The sequence below is a fragment of the Aquarana catesbeiana genome, unplaced genomic scaffold (assembly GCF_042186555.1).
Source record: "Aquarana catesbeiana isolate 2022-GZ unplaced genomic scaffold, ASM4218655v1 unanchor220, whole genome shotgun sequence".
Classification (NCBI taxonomy): Eukaryota; Metazoa; Chordata; class Amphibia; order Anura; family Ranidae; genus Aquarana; species Aquarana catesbeiana.
Genome location: NW_027362647.1, coordinates 252,304 through 268,412, shown reverse-complemented (window position 1 = coordinate 268,412; position 16,109 = coordinate 252,304).

Sequence of the window (16,109 nt, the reverse complement as noted above, 5' to 3'; positions counted from 1 at the left end):
GGCTTGATACTCTATATACAGTATACAGTATACATGCTAGAATTATGCAGTGCTTCCACATCTCCAATATATCCATCCAACCACCATGTGCACAGTAATCTCCCCAACTGCTCAGTGGAATATGAAATAATACAATAATTCAATAAAAAAACAAACTTATGTTAAAAGTCCTCTTTCAATTATAGTCAGGTCCATAAATATTGGGACATCGACATAATTCTAATCTTTTTGGCTCTATACACCACCACAATGGATTTGAAATGAAACAAACAAGATGTGCTTTAACTGCAGACTTCCAGCTTTATTTGAGGGTATTTATATCCAAATCAGGTGAATGATGTAGGAATTACAACAATTTGTATATGTGCCTCCCACTTTTTAGATTAGAATTATGTCGATGTCACAATATTTATGGACCTGACTGTATATGTGGGTTCCAAGATCCTCTCATAGAGGTTCCTTCTCCCCATAACCCTGGTCCGGTGGTTGTGGGGGTCTGCAGGCAGTAGGCTTTTAAAAATAAAGGTGGCCCTCCAGATACCGGCCCCCTTATGTGAATGAGTAAGAGGGACATAGTACTCCTACTCATTCACAAAAAAGTTAACTATAGATAGAAGACACCCAAATGTTTGACAAGTCCTTTACTTAAAAAAAAAGAACCAAAGAAAAGCCCCTCACTGTAAACCCATCATTATTTATGATGTCTGCTACCTGCCAACCTGTCCACACTAAAACCCAACAGAACCGGTACATATGACAGGGAAGGGATGGGAATAGCAATGACATTATTAACCAAATTTGGCCATGGCCGGTGATTATTGGCCATGTAAGCCAATTACATTGGTGACTTTGGTGGTTTCTAGCTTCCTGAAATATTACTTCAATATATAATCATCAGTGGACTGAATGGGCAAAAGTTCAGGCATTTGTCCAAATGCCATAACAGCCAAATATTGGACTGAATCATTGGCCCATCCCTACACAGTCTTGTTTTAGAACAATGTTATACTTTATGATACTTTTCCACAAAGGTTATTTGTACCCTTTTGACCCATCTCACCATAAGATGCCTAGCTGTCCTGATTTTCTTACCTGGGTGTAACCATATAGATTCAGCAGCTGGGCCATTTGGAGGGTGGTGTCAGAATTGAGATCTCCAATGAAACCAGCGAGGGCACCCCGCTCCATACAGGAATAATTTGGAGCTTCCTTTGTATGTCCAGACAATATCTGCAGAACGTCTTTTATAGCTTTATTCACATGTCCACAAGAATCATACACATGGTATCCCAGAGTTACGTTGGGAAGAACATCTGGACTGCTGTTTATCCCATCAATAGCAAATATAAAAGCCAGGAGATGTCTGTATTCTCTGTCAAAAACCCTGCAGAAAATGGATAGTTTTGCATTGTGGTCTACAGTAGAAGGATTCAAGCAGAAATTCTTTATGGCAAAATGTATAACACATTTCAACAACAGATCTATGGTGGGATTGGTGGCCGTGTGCATTGCTCCATGAAGCATATAGAGAAATTCAATAATTCCTGCACTTATATGAGTAATATCAGTGGTTGGCAATTTTCGAGGCATGGAAGACCTCATCTTCAGCCCCTGATATCACCAAGTAGCCACACATAATATTCAGTATATGTATTGCTACAGAAGAAGGTCAGAAAATGCAAACTTACTAGAGGAAATGGTCAGAGACTTCAAACTTGCTACAAGACTGGTTGGAGCCTACAGACATGCCATAGGAGACAGTCAGGACCAGAGATAAGACAATCTTCCTGGGTTTAGTTTGTGAAAAGTTTCTCAAATCTTGCTTAGATTCTGAAGTTTGTGAACTGTCAGTAAGCCCCCTGAAGTTTTTTTTTTTTTTTTTTGAAAAGATTTTTTATTGCGCACATAGAAGAATAAACAGACATTACATTGGTTGGAATTACAGTTTCCAACAAGACATAATTAAAAAAACATGTCCATCAGAATATTATCACAGATGTATGTGTCCATCTTTGTTTTTTAGCTGTGCATTTTTTAAACAAAAAGAAAAACCAAAGAAGGGGGAGAAGCCCCCCCCCCCCCCTCTAATAGTCAAAACAAAAAAAAGAAAGGAAGGAGAACCTCCCATAACAGTAAAACAGAACACATTTCCCCCTGGGATGTCCGCACCCGGTGTCTCCAGCACTAGTCAAGAAAAATCTCATGCTCTAAACTCCGCAAGAGAGAGAGGCAATCCCACTCCCCCCTCCTCCCCCCACCATGGAATTGATAACATAACAACACAACAGTCGTCCTTACTGTCCGCCATTCAATAACTCTCCCTCATCTAATGTGTTTTTCGAATCCACCCATCTAAACCAAACTTTCCTAAATTTTTTGGGAGCTCCCCTGGCCTCATATGTCATTTTGTACATCAGGACATCCGCATTAACTATTTTTATCCACATTCCCAATGTCAGCTGTTCTTCATAAATCCAGCGTCTGGCAATAAGTTTCCGCACCCCAAAGTATAATATCCTAAGAAATAGCTTAGTATGTGCATTCATCTCTTCCTGGTCAAAGATCCCCAGGAGACAACGTAAAGGTGAGCAAATGTTAGGTAGGGCAAACTTATCGCAGATAAACTCAGTTACCTGTGACCACAGTGGCCTCACCTTCCTGCACTCCCAGACCATATGTATGAAAGTGCCCTCTGTCTCTCTACATTTGTGACAGAGAGCTGTTTCTTTTCTTTGCATGCTGTATAGTCTAACAGGAGTATAGTATTGTTGATGGAGGAACCTAAACTGCATCATTTTATCTGTGGATGAGATAACAGTCACCACGTACGTATCTAGTACCTCCTGCCACTGCTCCCCCGACAACTCCGGGACAGCCTCCACCCATCGCTGCTTGGCCCTAGCTGTTATTGTCTTTATTCCTGGTCCCACAGCCCCATAGTATCTAGAGATTCGCCCAGATGGTTCGGGGTCCATCAAGGCCCTCTCCAAATCCGTATTCTGGACCAAAATTATGTCCCCCCCAAACTGCACTCTCGCTGCATGTGTCAACTGCATATATCTATACGTCCATTTCCTGGGTATATTAAACTGGGCTCTCAATTGATCGAAGGTGGCCAGTCGATCATTCTGACAGATCTGATGTAGATATTTAATACCATATTTCGCCCAGGTCTTTTGCCCATCTGGTAGTTTCAAGAACTCCCCCAGGGACCCATTGTACCATAACGGACTATTCGGGGATAGTGCCAATGGTGTATCTTTTCGCCATTTGGAGCATATGTAAAATACTTTCCCAGGAAGTGCCAGGACCGACCCCATCTTCTTCCCCGGAATTCCTTTCCTATAGAGTATATTCTGGAGGGTTTCCTGAGAGGTAGCCAATGTAGCCTCAAACAAAGTAGTGGCATTGGGTTCCTGTGGGAACAATCTCCAGTGCAAGAAAACTAATTGGGAGGCCATAAAATATGACCGCAGATCTGGAAGTGCCAACCCTCCCATTGTAATCGGTAGTTTTAGGATTGCCAGGGACACTCTAGGCGCCCTGGCTCCCCAGAGTAACCCCACTATAATTGAGTCAATATGTTTAAATATTCGTAACGGCACAAAAACAGGGGAGTTCGAGAGAATGTAAAGAAACTTGGGCAGGAAAATCATTTTAAATAGATTTATCCTGCCCAACAAACTAAGCGGCATATTCCTCCATCTCTGTACCTTCTCTCGAAAGTTTCCCACAATGGGTGACAGATTATTCTCCAGATACCTAGAGATGGGCAGCTGAATCTCAACCCCCAAGTACCTGAAAGAGGTGGATAATGGGATAGGACAATCTGAGGGAACAACCACTTCCTTATCAATAGGAAATAGCGAGGATTTCTTCCAGTTTATACGGAAACCAGAGTAATCCCCGAAATCCTGTACCAGCTGGAAGGCTGTAGAAAGTGAGGGTCCAGGATCCTGCAGGTATAGCAGCATATCATCTGCATACAGTGAGACTCTTTCCTCAAATTCCCCAATCCTCAAGCCAGTCAAAGCCTTAGTAGATCTTAATTTAACTGCTAGAGGCTCAATCGCCAGGGCAAATAGGAGGGGCGACAGAGGACACCCCTGCCTAGTGCCTCGGAATATTGGAAAGGGGTCTGAGATAATACCATTGATCCTCAGTCTAATCAAGGGATCTGTGTACAGGAGCCGTACCCATGAAATAAAAATAGGGCCAAAGCCAAATGACTCCAAGAGGTGGAACAGGTAGGGCCACTCCACGGAGTCAAAGGCCTTCTTTGTGTCTAAAGATGCCACCATTCTAGTCCCAGAGTTGTCGTGAGTCGCCTGGAGGTTTAGGAAGAGTCTTCTAATATTCATTTGTGCACAGCGGCCTTGTATAAATCCTGTTTGATCCGCATCCACAAGCTTTGTGATGACTGTTTGCAATCTACTTGCAAGAACCTTGGCCAGGATTTTTGTGTCAACATTCATCAACGAAATCGGACGGTAGGAGTCACATTCTCGGGGGTCCTTCCCCCCTTTGGGGATCAGGACCACCAAGGCCTCTCGCATTGACGGAGGTAATCTACCGTCCGACTTCGCCGCATCAAACACCTTTAGTAAACGAGGGGCTAAACCATATCTAAAAGTATAGTACCACTCAGACGGGAGACCATCTAAACCGGGGGATTTCCTCGGTGGGAAGGAGGCAATTGCCTTCTCCACCTCCTCCACCATAATATCAGTTTCTAGTGTATTTCTATCTTCCATGGTCAACTTAGGGAGATCAATGTCATTTATGTAAGTCAGCAAATCCGCTGTCCCCAGAGGAGTACAAGATTGGTATAATTCAGTATAGAATTGGACAAAGATTTTCAAAATGTCGGCCGAATCACATATTTCCAGCCTGCAATTATCATAAATTGACTTAATATACACCGGTACATAATCCGGACGCGCCAAGTATGCCAGAAGCCTGCCACTCTTGTCGCCAAATTCAAATATACGCCTGCGTTGAGCCAGGCAAAGTTTTGTGGTACGTTCCGTAAGGAGCGTCTTGTACTCCCTGGTTCTCATGCGTGAAGTCAGCAACCTCTCACTAGTGGGGTCCCTAATATATTCCACCTCTGCAGAAGTCACCTCAGTTTCCTTACTCTGTATGGTGGAGGCTAATTGCTTCTTAAACCCGTGGACCTCCGCTATAAACACTCCTCTCAGTGTGGCCTTAAAAGCCTCCCACTGAAGAGGAGGGGTTCCAAAACTACCATTTTCTACCCAGAACTGTTTTATGGCCTCCGAGCACTTAATTATTATATATTCCTCCTGAAGCCAACTCGCCTCCATCCTCCAGAGGCGTATACCCGATTTCGGTCCTACATTAAGTTCCAATAGCATCGGAGAGTGGTCAGATATTGCTCTGGGTAGATAGGAGACGTTGTTAACCATACTGATCCCCTCCCCCTCCGACAGGATAGTGTCTATCCTGGAAAGAGTCTTGTGCGATTCCGAATAGCAGGAGTACTCCTTCACCTCAGGATTATGAAACCGCCAGACATCTTTCAACCCATGAGTAGACATCCACCTTGCAAGGGGGGTTGGTGTATCAGCTTTACCCCCCAACCTATCCAAAGTTGGTACAGCCACAGAATTAAAATCCCCCAAAAGAAATATTTTCCCTTCAGCCACCTCATAAGTGGCCTGCATCATGTCATCTAAATGAGTCACCGAAAAGGGAGGGGGAACATAGACATTTACAATTGTTAGTACTGTATTCATCACCTTTAGCACCAGAATAACATATCTCCCCTTAATATCAGTGCGAACAGCTTGTATAGTTATGGGGAGAGCTTTAGTTACTAAAGTGGACACCCCCCTCGCATATGAGGAGTAACTGGCATGATAAGCTCCAGCTATATGAGCCCTCTTAAGAGAAAGAAGCCTGGAGCCCTGGAGATGTGTTTCCTGGAATAGTATTATATGGGGTTTGTATTTTTTAATATAGTCAAATACTAACGATCGTTTAAATTTTGCATTTAGACCTCTGACATTCCAGGCCAAAATGTTAAGCTTTACCTCCATCATGTGAGTGAGATAGTAAAAAAATTGGGGGTCATTCCCCTTTTATAATAGAGGACTCGGTGAGGACAACAGGGCTCCAAACCTCCCCTCCCACAGATACAGAGCACAGTATGTATGACTAAATGCACCGAATGCAGATCATCCCAGATAGATATAAACATCATTTCTTCAACAAACCAGCAACCTCCCTTCCCCCCCCTCCCCCCTCCCTGCACCCAGCCCCAACTTGCCAGGCACTTTTTTCCCATAACCTGAGTCAAAAAAATAGGCAGCAGAGATGCGACTTAAAACTGTCGCATAAAACCAGTTCCTTTGCCGGCGCTCTTGAGCAAAAAAACACAGTTCCTCGTACAAAAAATTCTCCTATTATCCAGATAAAAAAACAAACTCTGTCTGTGTCTATTATGTCTTCCTTTAGAGCAGTTCACAGACTCATCATCAAGCCAGAGGCACAAAGCAGTATCAGGTAGTTCAATAGCAAAGGTTTCCAGTGAGAGTCTCTTCATATCAAGGGCCAAAAGGCTCCAACGCATCGCATGAAAAAATAAAAGTAAGGAGACCAGAAAGAAAAAAATTTTTTCCCCCCTTTTCTTTTATTCAGTCACCTCAGCAGTAAGGTAGTCCAGAAAAGTAGTGAGAAGTGTCATCCTTAACACATCTTGCCTGTCTCCCCCTGTTCTCTCTGGTGGGGGGGGGATCATGGTGAGCGAGAGGCGGATTTACCCCTGCGATTTCCACGTGAATCCAGCCACTCTGAAGCTTCAACAGGGTTTGTAAAAAAATATGTTTTTCCATTTTCTACTACACGCAGTTTAGCAGGATACAGCATACTGTAGATCAGGTTGAGGTCTCTCAATCTTTTCTTTACAGGCTGAAAAGAGGCCCTTTGCTTCTGTGTGGCCGCAGAGAAGTCAGGATAGATCGATATTCGATAGCCATCAAACGATAGTTCAGGGCCAGTCCTGGCCGCACGCAGTATATTCTCACGGTCACGAAAGTGGAGTACCTTCGCTATCATGGACCTGGGAGGGGCTCCCTTCGGCGGTGCCCGGCCTGGAACACGGTGTGCCCTTTCAATGGCGAATAGCTTCGTAAAAGTGCCAGGATCCATGTGATCAGTCAGCCATTTCTCTAGAAATTCTTCTACTCGCCTCCCCTCCGCGCCTTCAGGGAACCCCACCAATCTAATGTTGCTCCTTCTCATGCGGTCTTCCATGTCAGCCATCTTTAAAGTGTGCTCAGTCAGGGTCTTTTTTGTCACCTGCGCAGCTGTATCTAACGGCCTGACAACGTCTTCTAGAGAAGCAATGCGACGGTCTGAGATTTGCGCTTTTTCTCTTAGTTTTTGCATGTCATGCTTTAGAAAAGAAAACTCCATCTTGAGGCCTTCAAAATGATCAATCAGTTTAGTTTGGCAGCCCTGTATTGCATCCATAATCTGAGCCAGGGACGGTTCCTCCTCCCTCTCTCCTTCCACTGTTGGTCTGCTCCTGACATCCTGCAGCCTGTCTAAGGATCTCCCCCTTCTCAGTGTTCCACCTCTCTGGGGTTTAGGACTCACCCTGACCGGTGTGGAAGGCGGCTGGTGTGGGCTCTCCTCAGTCCTCTGGAGCGGCGGCCATTCCTCCTCCTCCTCCTCCTGTGAGCCGGCGCCATTTTGAGATCCCCAGGCATACCGCGCCAGTCTTTCTCCTGCCGTTTTGGGCCAGGGGGGGCCGTATTTTACCATCCCCGAGGGTTCCCTAGGGGTCTCTGCACTCATCCCCTTCGAGTCTGCACAAAAACGGAGTGCCTCTGCTCCAGGATCAGTATAGGATCGTATGTCTGTGAACGGAGCTCAGAGCTTTCCCTCCTCACATGCCGCGCGCTGGCTCCGCCCCCCAGTGAGCCCCCTGAAGTTTATGGGGGTGAATCTTGTTTTTTTAGTTCTGCCCATTTCTAGAGCTAATAGGCAAACTATTGTCAAAAAAAGGCATGGGAACTGGCCACTGCCATGATGGGGGGGGGGGGGGGACATGTACCAATACCATAATAATAAAAAAGTGTCTCTCCCTACACAGTATTTTCAGCTCTCTATAACAGATCCCAAATTTCCCCTTAAAATCCATACCAGACCCTACTGGTTTGGTATGAATATTTATGGGGCAGGCCACATGCCATTTTGTGGGTACCCCTTGACATCTTTATCAGACCCTCATCAGGGATAAGGGTCATTTATGCATTCTTTGGGGCAATTATACACATTTTTGTTTTGTGTGGGGTCCACCATTACCATCTATACCAGATCCCCTCACCAGGGATAAGAGTCTGCTATAGATTAGGTAAACCCTCAGCTGTTTGGTAGGTGGCTGAAGCTGTAATTTGCCATTAATATAAATATTTTTTTTTCACGTGTAAATGTTAATGTTGCTGTAGTAGGTTGTGTACATCATGCAGATGCACCACTTCACAGGCAGGGCCAGGGCACCCCTTAAGGCGTGTTATTTTTTTGTATTCCTGTTTACTCTGCTATGTTACCTCAAGGAGTCTAATCAACAAAACAATCTCCCCATGTTGTAGAGTTGAGGAGAAGGAGAAACATTCTTTAGTTTAGCAAAAGAAAATTCACAGGGCTGACACCATTCCTTGTTGTTTCATTTAACAAATAGAATGGTATTGTCAGTCCACAACAAGAACAGATCAATGGGAATTTTTCTGTGACTGTGTTGTCTTTAATCCTTTCACTGCCAGAGTCACTTTTGTGTGAAATATAAAAATGCCTGATGATTAGTTAAAACCCCCAAACATTATATATTTTCTGAAAGCAAAGACCCTGCAGAATACAATGGTGGTAGTTTGAATTATTTATGATCTGAGAGGAGCTGGTTATCAAATGCATATTTTCAGTAAAAAATGTACTAAAAGTAATGTTACTGCACACAAACAAGATGCATTACCCAACTTTTTGGTAAAATATAAAATATGAGGTTGTTTTGAGTAAATAGAAACCCAACATGTAAAGCCTTAATCGTGCATGCCGGAGAAAAGGTAAATGTAATGCCGGCCATCAGAAACAGAAATACTATATAATGTTATTGTGGTGCCTTAAAATTCATGTCCAACCAAAACCTTTTTTCTTTTGGACAGCCACTGTCCAGGGCTCCATTAGAGAGATTTTTCCTCACTTCCTGTCCTACAGATAACAGTTTTACCAGACAGGAAGAGAGGAAAAATCTGCAATAGGACAGAAATACAAGACTGACAGGGATTCCAGCCTTCCAGTACTTTACTAAAAATGGTGTTTATATCTGTGCTACTATTGGAGAGATTCCCTCACTTTCTATGGTAAAACGTTATCTGCAGGACAGGAAGTGAGGGGAGGGAATGTCTCTAATGAAGCCCTGGACAGTGGCTGTCCAAAAGAAAAAAATGTTTAGTTGGACATGCATTTTAAGGCATCATAATATTATATAGTATTTCTGTGAGGGGATCTCTTTTATGGAGCACCAGATAGCAGTAAAAATCTGACAGGGATTCTATATTCTTCCCCACTCTATTCAAAGGTGAAAAAAAAAGATATGGAGTCATTAAGGGCCAAAGTCATTGAAGGTCCCATTAACACTTGTGCATTGTGGTAAAAATTGACACCTTAACACATAACAATGCATGACAAAGCACCTTCTCTATGGGCAGTGCAATACGGTGTCATTCATTGTGAATTGCCCCCCAATACATTGTACAGTAGATCCCAACACACAACACATCTCTAGGCACCATAATACACATACCATGCTCTGCGGTGTGCTGTTTTAATAAAAAGAGGGTCATGCGTTTTTTTATCCATTGTGGTGCATTGATAGCTATTCATAATGAATGAATGTGAGCATAAACACCCGGCAATGGAACACCTAAATGTGAATGGGCCATACGTGGTTTTCATTGACATATTCAAGGATATACTTTAATTTTATATTAATGCAGTGTAACAGATTGAATGAGTCCTGCACATTATCACACATATCTCCTAAAGACACAGCTCTGTAGATCAGATTGGAAGCTTTACACTTCATTTTTCACTTACGCTGAACACATGAGATATTCAATAAAACTTTCCTTCTGCCTCCAAAATGACACTACAGAATGTACAGAGAATATCCCTCCTATAATAATGTCTCCATCCTGAGAATACTTGTACTCAAATATATAATTCCTCATAGTCATATCACAGCGGTGAGCAGAATTCTGGGTGTCAGATGTGCAGGGGGTCACACACAAAGACATCAACCACAATATTCTAAGTGTATATCTGAAGACAACATGGCCAAGTCTCTGATAGACTCCACAAGTTCTTCTCCCAACCTCATCATCACTGACATCAGCCCAGGATCCTGACACTGACTTCATGGCTCAGCTGAAGGCTGTGAGAGTGTCAGGTTTATAAAGAATAATTCTGTCATTTATTACTGATAGACTGGAATATGAATCTACTTATAGAGTAGGAAAAAAAAGCCAAACATAAAATACACAGAATCCATCTTTGTCAGCACTGTAGAAAGTGAAGGTTATAAAAATACCATTATGAGATATTGTACATGAAACAGTAAAACTGAGAAGTTTGATGGCCAAGAATTACATGTTTATTATTATTATTATCATTATTATTATTATTATTATTATTATTATAATACTGTATAAATACAGGTGCAGGGATAAGGTTCAGCAGTTACTATAGATTTGAGATGAATCTCTGGGATATGTAAAGTTTGTGACTTTTGGCTGAAAAGTTTGCAGGTTCACTACCAAAATAGAGAACAACCTCTAATGCAGTGCAAAAAGGAATGGATGAAGGAATGGATGACCTATCGATGAAAAGGTTGGGTCACAGCAGCTTTATTATCAGTGTTGTTAGGGACAGCTGACAATTCTTTGTAGAGAGAGGTTATTATTATTTTTTTTTCATCTGTACATGTCCCCCATGGCAGTGCATATTTCAGAATATTAGCATGTATTAGCAATATCTGCTCTTTAAATTGCCTTTTGTTTGGAGCATACAATTGAAAGACTAAGTGCAAGAACAGTGTTCACCTAAACCACCGCCCATCATTCACCAAACCCCCTATCCCAACTGATAAGATAAAAGTCAGGCATACACCAGTCTGGCCTATTATCCATGATTAAAACTATCCTGCTGCTGGACAATTTTACATTGCTGTTTGCTGTGCAGTATCCTAATTACCAATGAAAATTTGACAATTTGAAATCAGTTTAGAAACCTCTCCATGTGAGGCAAGCCAAGGTCTCTATATTGATGTCTGACTTTTTTGTGCCTTCTATTTTGACAATAAATCTGTGATCCAGCAGATGATATTGTAGACCTGTTTTTTTATTTGATATCACATTGCGTAGTGGGACAAGGCAAGGTCTACAATGGGATTTAAACTACTATCATTAAACGCAAAAGGACTCAACAGTCCCCACAAACAGAAAGCTCTATAGACTGACGCCTTAAAGTTTGGAAGTGACATAGTATGCATCCAGGAATCACATTTTGCTAAAAACAATTCACCGAAGTTCACTCACAACAGATATCCACATATTTTCCACTCAGACAATCACAAAAAGAAACAAGGAATAATTATTGCAGTAAGAGACACCGTAACATTTAAGATGCTGGATTTACAAACAGACGACCACAGAAGATTTATTATATTAGTGGCTACCATAAACAACATAACATATACAATTGCCAATGTCTATGCACCCAACACACATCCTCACCAATTCTTGCAGAAAATATTTTAAAAAATACGTAAAATCCAAAAAGGTAACATTATCATTTGTGGTGACTTTAATGCCCCTATGGAACCAAATATTGATACGACCAAGAAGAACCACACCATCAGATTGGGACTAAGTGATCTTTTTTTTCAAGAAGACCTGTATGACCCCTGGAGGTGTCTTCACTCCACCGAAAGGGATTATACATTCTTTTCCAATGCACATAAAACCTACTCAAGAATAAATTTTTCATCACAGACAAAACTCTCTTTCAAAAAACAATAGACGCCAAAATTCATAACATTACCTGGTCAGACCATGCACCAATTACATTAGAAATACAGGTGGACCAGCAATGTAACAACACATTTCTATAGAGAAATAATACTTATATTTTATCACAAGAGAAGCACGTCTGTGATGAAAGAAAAGCTACAGGAGTTCGTTATGGTAAATGATAATTATTCTGTGTCTAGCACTACTCTTTGGTGTGCCCACAAAGCCTACATTAGAGGTTTGCTAATTTAACTAGCCCCTAGGGAGAAAAAGAGGAAATCTACCACTATAAATAAACTAATGAAGGATCTTAAACCCTAGAAAAAGATCATAAAATGCGACCTAATGACATACAATTGTTACAGCAACTTAATAACTGTAGAAACTAATTAAGAGATACTCTAGTAACTAACCACGATAAATATTTTAACCAGTTGCCGACCGCCTAACGCAGATATACTGCTGCAGAATGGCATGGGCAGGCAAAATCACGTACCTGGTACGTGATCTGCCTCCTGCGGGCTGGGGGCGCATCACACCTCCCCGGTGCCCGAGGAGGTCAGCATCAGTAGGGAAGCTATACAGGCTGAGGGGGAGGCCACTCATTCGTGGCCACCCCCTCGCGATCGCTCCCCACGAATGAAATTCTTCCTCTGCTGCTGTATGTAAACAGCGGCAGAGGAAGTGATGTCATCTCTCCTCGAGCCGGTCTTTTCGTTCCGGCGCCGAGGAGAGAAGACATCAATGTGAGTTGCACCTACACTACACTTTCAGTAGAATACACTAGGCACACTTTTCACCCCCATCACCCCCCAATCACCCCCCAATCACCCCCCAATCACCCCCCTGTACCCCCTGTCTAGGGATGAGCCGAACACCCCCCGGTTCGGTTCGCACCAGAACCTGCGAACGGACCGAAAATTCGCACGAACGTTAGAACCCCATTGACGTCTATGGGACTCGAACGTTCGAAATCAAAAGTGCTAATTTTAAAGGCTAATTTGCATGGTATTGTCCTAAAAAGGGTTTGGGGACCCGGGTCCTGCCCCAGGGGACATGTATCAATGCAAAAAACTTTTAAAAACGGCCGTTTTTTCGGGAGCAATGATTTTAATGAAACAGGTAAACTCTCAGAAATTAGTGTAAAGAATTGCCACCATCCCTAAATAGTATAAAAAGAACCTCATATAGAGGTGATTTTAAGGGCAAAATTACTAACAAAAGATTAAAAAAAGAATAAATTTTTATTTATACAAAAATTTAAAAGGACAAATTTATACAAAAAACACGTGCACAGACAAGTACAATTATGGTGTATTACAGAAATGACAAAAAATTATTAAATCCAACGCGTTTCGAAATAATTGATTAATTGATTGAATTTAATGATGCTTAAAGTAAAAAAAAGTGAAATATTCCTTTAAATATCGTACCTGGGGGGTGTCTATAGTATGCCTGTAAAGTGGCGCGTGTTTCCCGTGCTTAGAACAGTCCCTGCACAAAATGTCATTTTTAAAGGAAAAAAAGTCATTCAAAACTGCTTGCGGCTTTAATGTAATGTCGGGTCCCGGCAATATGGATGAAAATCAGTGAGACAAACGGCATGGGTACCCCCCAGTCCATTACCAGGCCCTTTGGGTCTTGTATGGATATTAAGGGGAACCCCGCACCCAAATTAAAATAAGGAAAGGTGTGGGGCCACCAGGCCCTATATACTCTGAACAGCAGTATACAGGCGGTGCAAACAAGACAGGGACTGTAGGTTTGTTGTTAAGTAGAATCTGTTTGTAATTTTGAACGGGTACATTTTTAACGTGTTTAGCTCCGGCCAAAAAATCTTTTTTAAGCTTTTTGGAAAACATAGGGAAGGGTTATCACCCCTGTGACATTTGTTTTGCTGTCTGTCCTCCTCTTCAGAAGATTTCACCTCACTTTTTGTCCCAATGACAAATGTTTTTTGAAAATTTGGGTTTTTTTGTGAAACAAGGATTGGAAAGCATCAGTGGAAAGGAGAAATGTTTTTCCCATATTAACTCTTACAGGAGAGAATTTCCCTTCCTAGGGGTAGATTTCATCTCACTTCCTGTTGTTTCCTTTCGTTTGCAAGTAGGAGTCGTTTGTAAGTTAGATGTTTGAAAGTAGGGGCCTGCCCTATATACTCAGCAGAAATTTGGGCCTTAGGTGTTGTTGTGGCCACAACACTGTAAGCCCTCACAGGGCCCTGCTGTGAAATATTAGATCAAGAATTGTAATTACATGCCAGAGTTGAACAAAGGCAGAAACATTGGGCCTTTGGTGTTGATGGTGGTGCTGGTGCCACAACACTGTAAGTCCTCACTCGCTCTTGGTGGGTGCAGAAATGGGCCCTGCTGTGAAATATTAGATCAAGAATTGTAATTACATGCCCCTGTTGAACAGGGGCTGAAAAATTAGGCCTTAGGCACTGGTGCTGGTGCCACAACACTGCAACCCCTCACAGATTCTCTAGTTTGAATGCAGGAACGAGCCCTGCTGCAAAGTATTGCATCAAAAATTGTAATTACACGCCCCTGTAAAACAGGGGCTGAAAAATTGGGCCTTAGGCACTGGTGGTGGCGCCCAGAACCAAAAATGTTCTTACAAGCTATCAGCGTGATCATTGAGGAGGAAGAGGATCATTACTCAGGATAATCACTCAGCATCAGCAGAGGCAGTCTTTGAAGAGATCTGAGATTTAAAAAAAAAATATTCGGTTACATCAGCATCAGTTGCTTGGTAGCTGGTGGTGATCCAAGACTGATTCATTTTTATGAAGGTCAGTCGATCGACCGAGTCGGTGGACAGACGCACCCTGTGACAAACGGAACACACGAACCAAACTTTTGAACAGTACCTTTGTTGTTTCTCCACCTTTGTCCAAGACAATTGGGCATCCCTACTTCCTTGTGCAGAATTTGCATACAACAACGCAATACATTCTACCACTAAGCAATCACCGTTCTACGCCAACCTGGGTTACCACCCTTCTTTTTCCCCTGTCCTACCTGCTTCAGCTTCGGTCCTGGCTGTCTGGAGCAGAGTGGAATTTCTACACAGCAACATAGAGCTCCCAAAGGATACCATGGCCAAGGCACAGCTGGATTACAAGACCATCTATGATTGAAGGCGGTGCGGGGACCTGGATCTTCACTTGAAGATGGCCTGTCCCTCCAAGAAATTGGGCCCTAAGTTCATTGGGCCCTTCCTGTCCTGTCGCGATTCAACCCTGTTGTCTACAAACTCAAAGTGCCCTCAACTTACTGGATTCACACTGTCTTCCATGACTCCCTCCTGAAGCCTGTGGCCCCAAACCCCTTTGGTGAACGTGGGGCCCATCCTTCACCTTCCTCTATGATTAAAGGGATTGAGGAGTATGAGGTGGAGGTCATCCTGGACTGCCATAGAAGGGGCCCCGGATGCCAATTTCTGGAACAGTGGAGGGGTTACGGCCCTGAAGAGAATTCCTGGGAACCACGAGTCACATATTCATGCTCTAGATCTTCTCCAGCAGTTATTTCAGCGAGCTTCATCCCGGACAGGCGACCGTGGACCGCCACTTGGGGGGCTCTGTAAGAGTCCAGGGCTTACTACGCATGCACCAATGGCGCTTTGCCACATGAGGAAATCTGTGCCAACTGAGCATGCACCGAAGATGCCTCAGTGCGCCAACCCGCACCTACACAGAAGACCTGGTGGAAAAAGGCAGGAAAATGCCCAGGAGGCGCACAGGAAGTGACCTCAACCTAATGGAAAAAAGGCAGGAAAAATGCCCAGGAAGTGCACAGGAAGTGACCTCAACCTGATGGAGAAAGACGGGAAAATGCCCAGGAGACACACAGGAAGTGACCTCAAACTTCCCTATATAAGCTCAGCCCAGACACTGCCAAATTGCTGGATTATCTTCAGTCCCCCTTGTTCCTATGCTAGTGTGTTATCTGTCTGAACTTGTTGTGACCTGGAAACCTATTTGACTACTCTTAATTGCTGATTGCCATT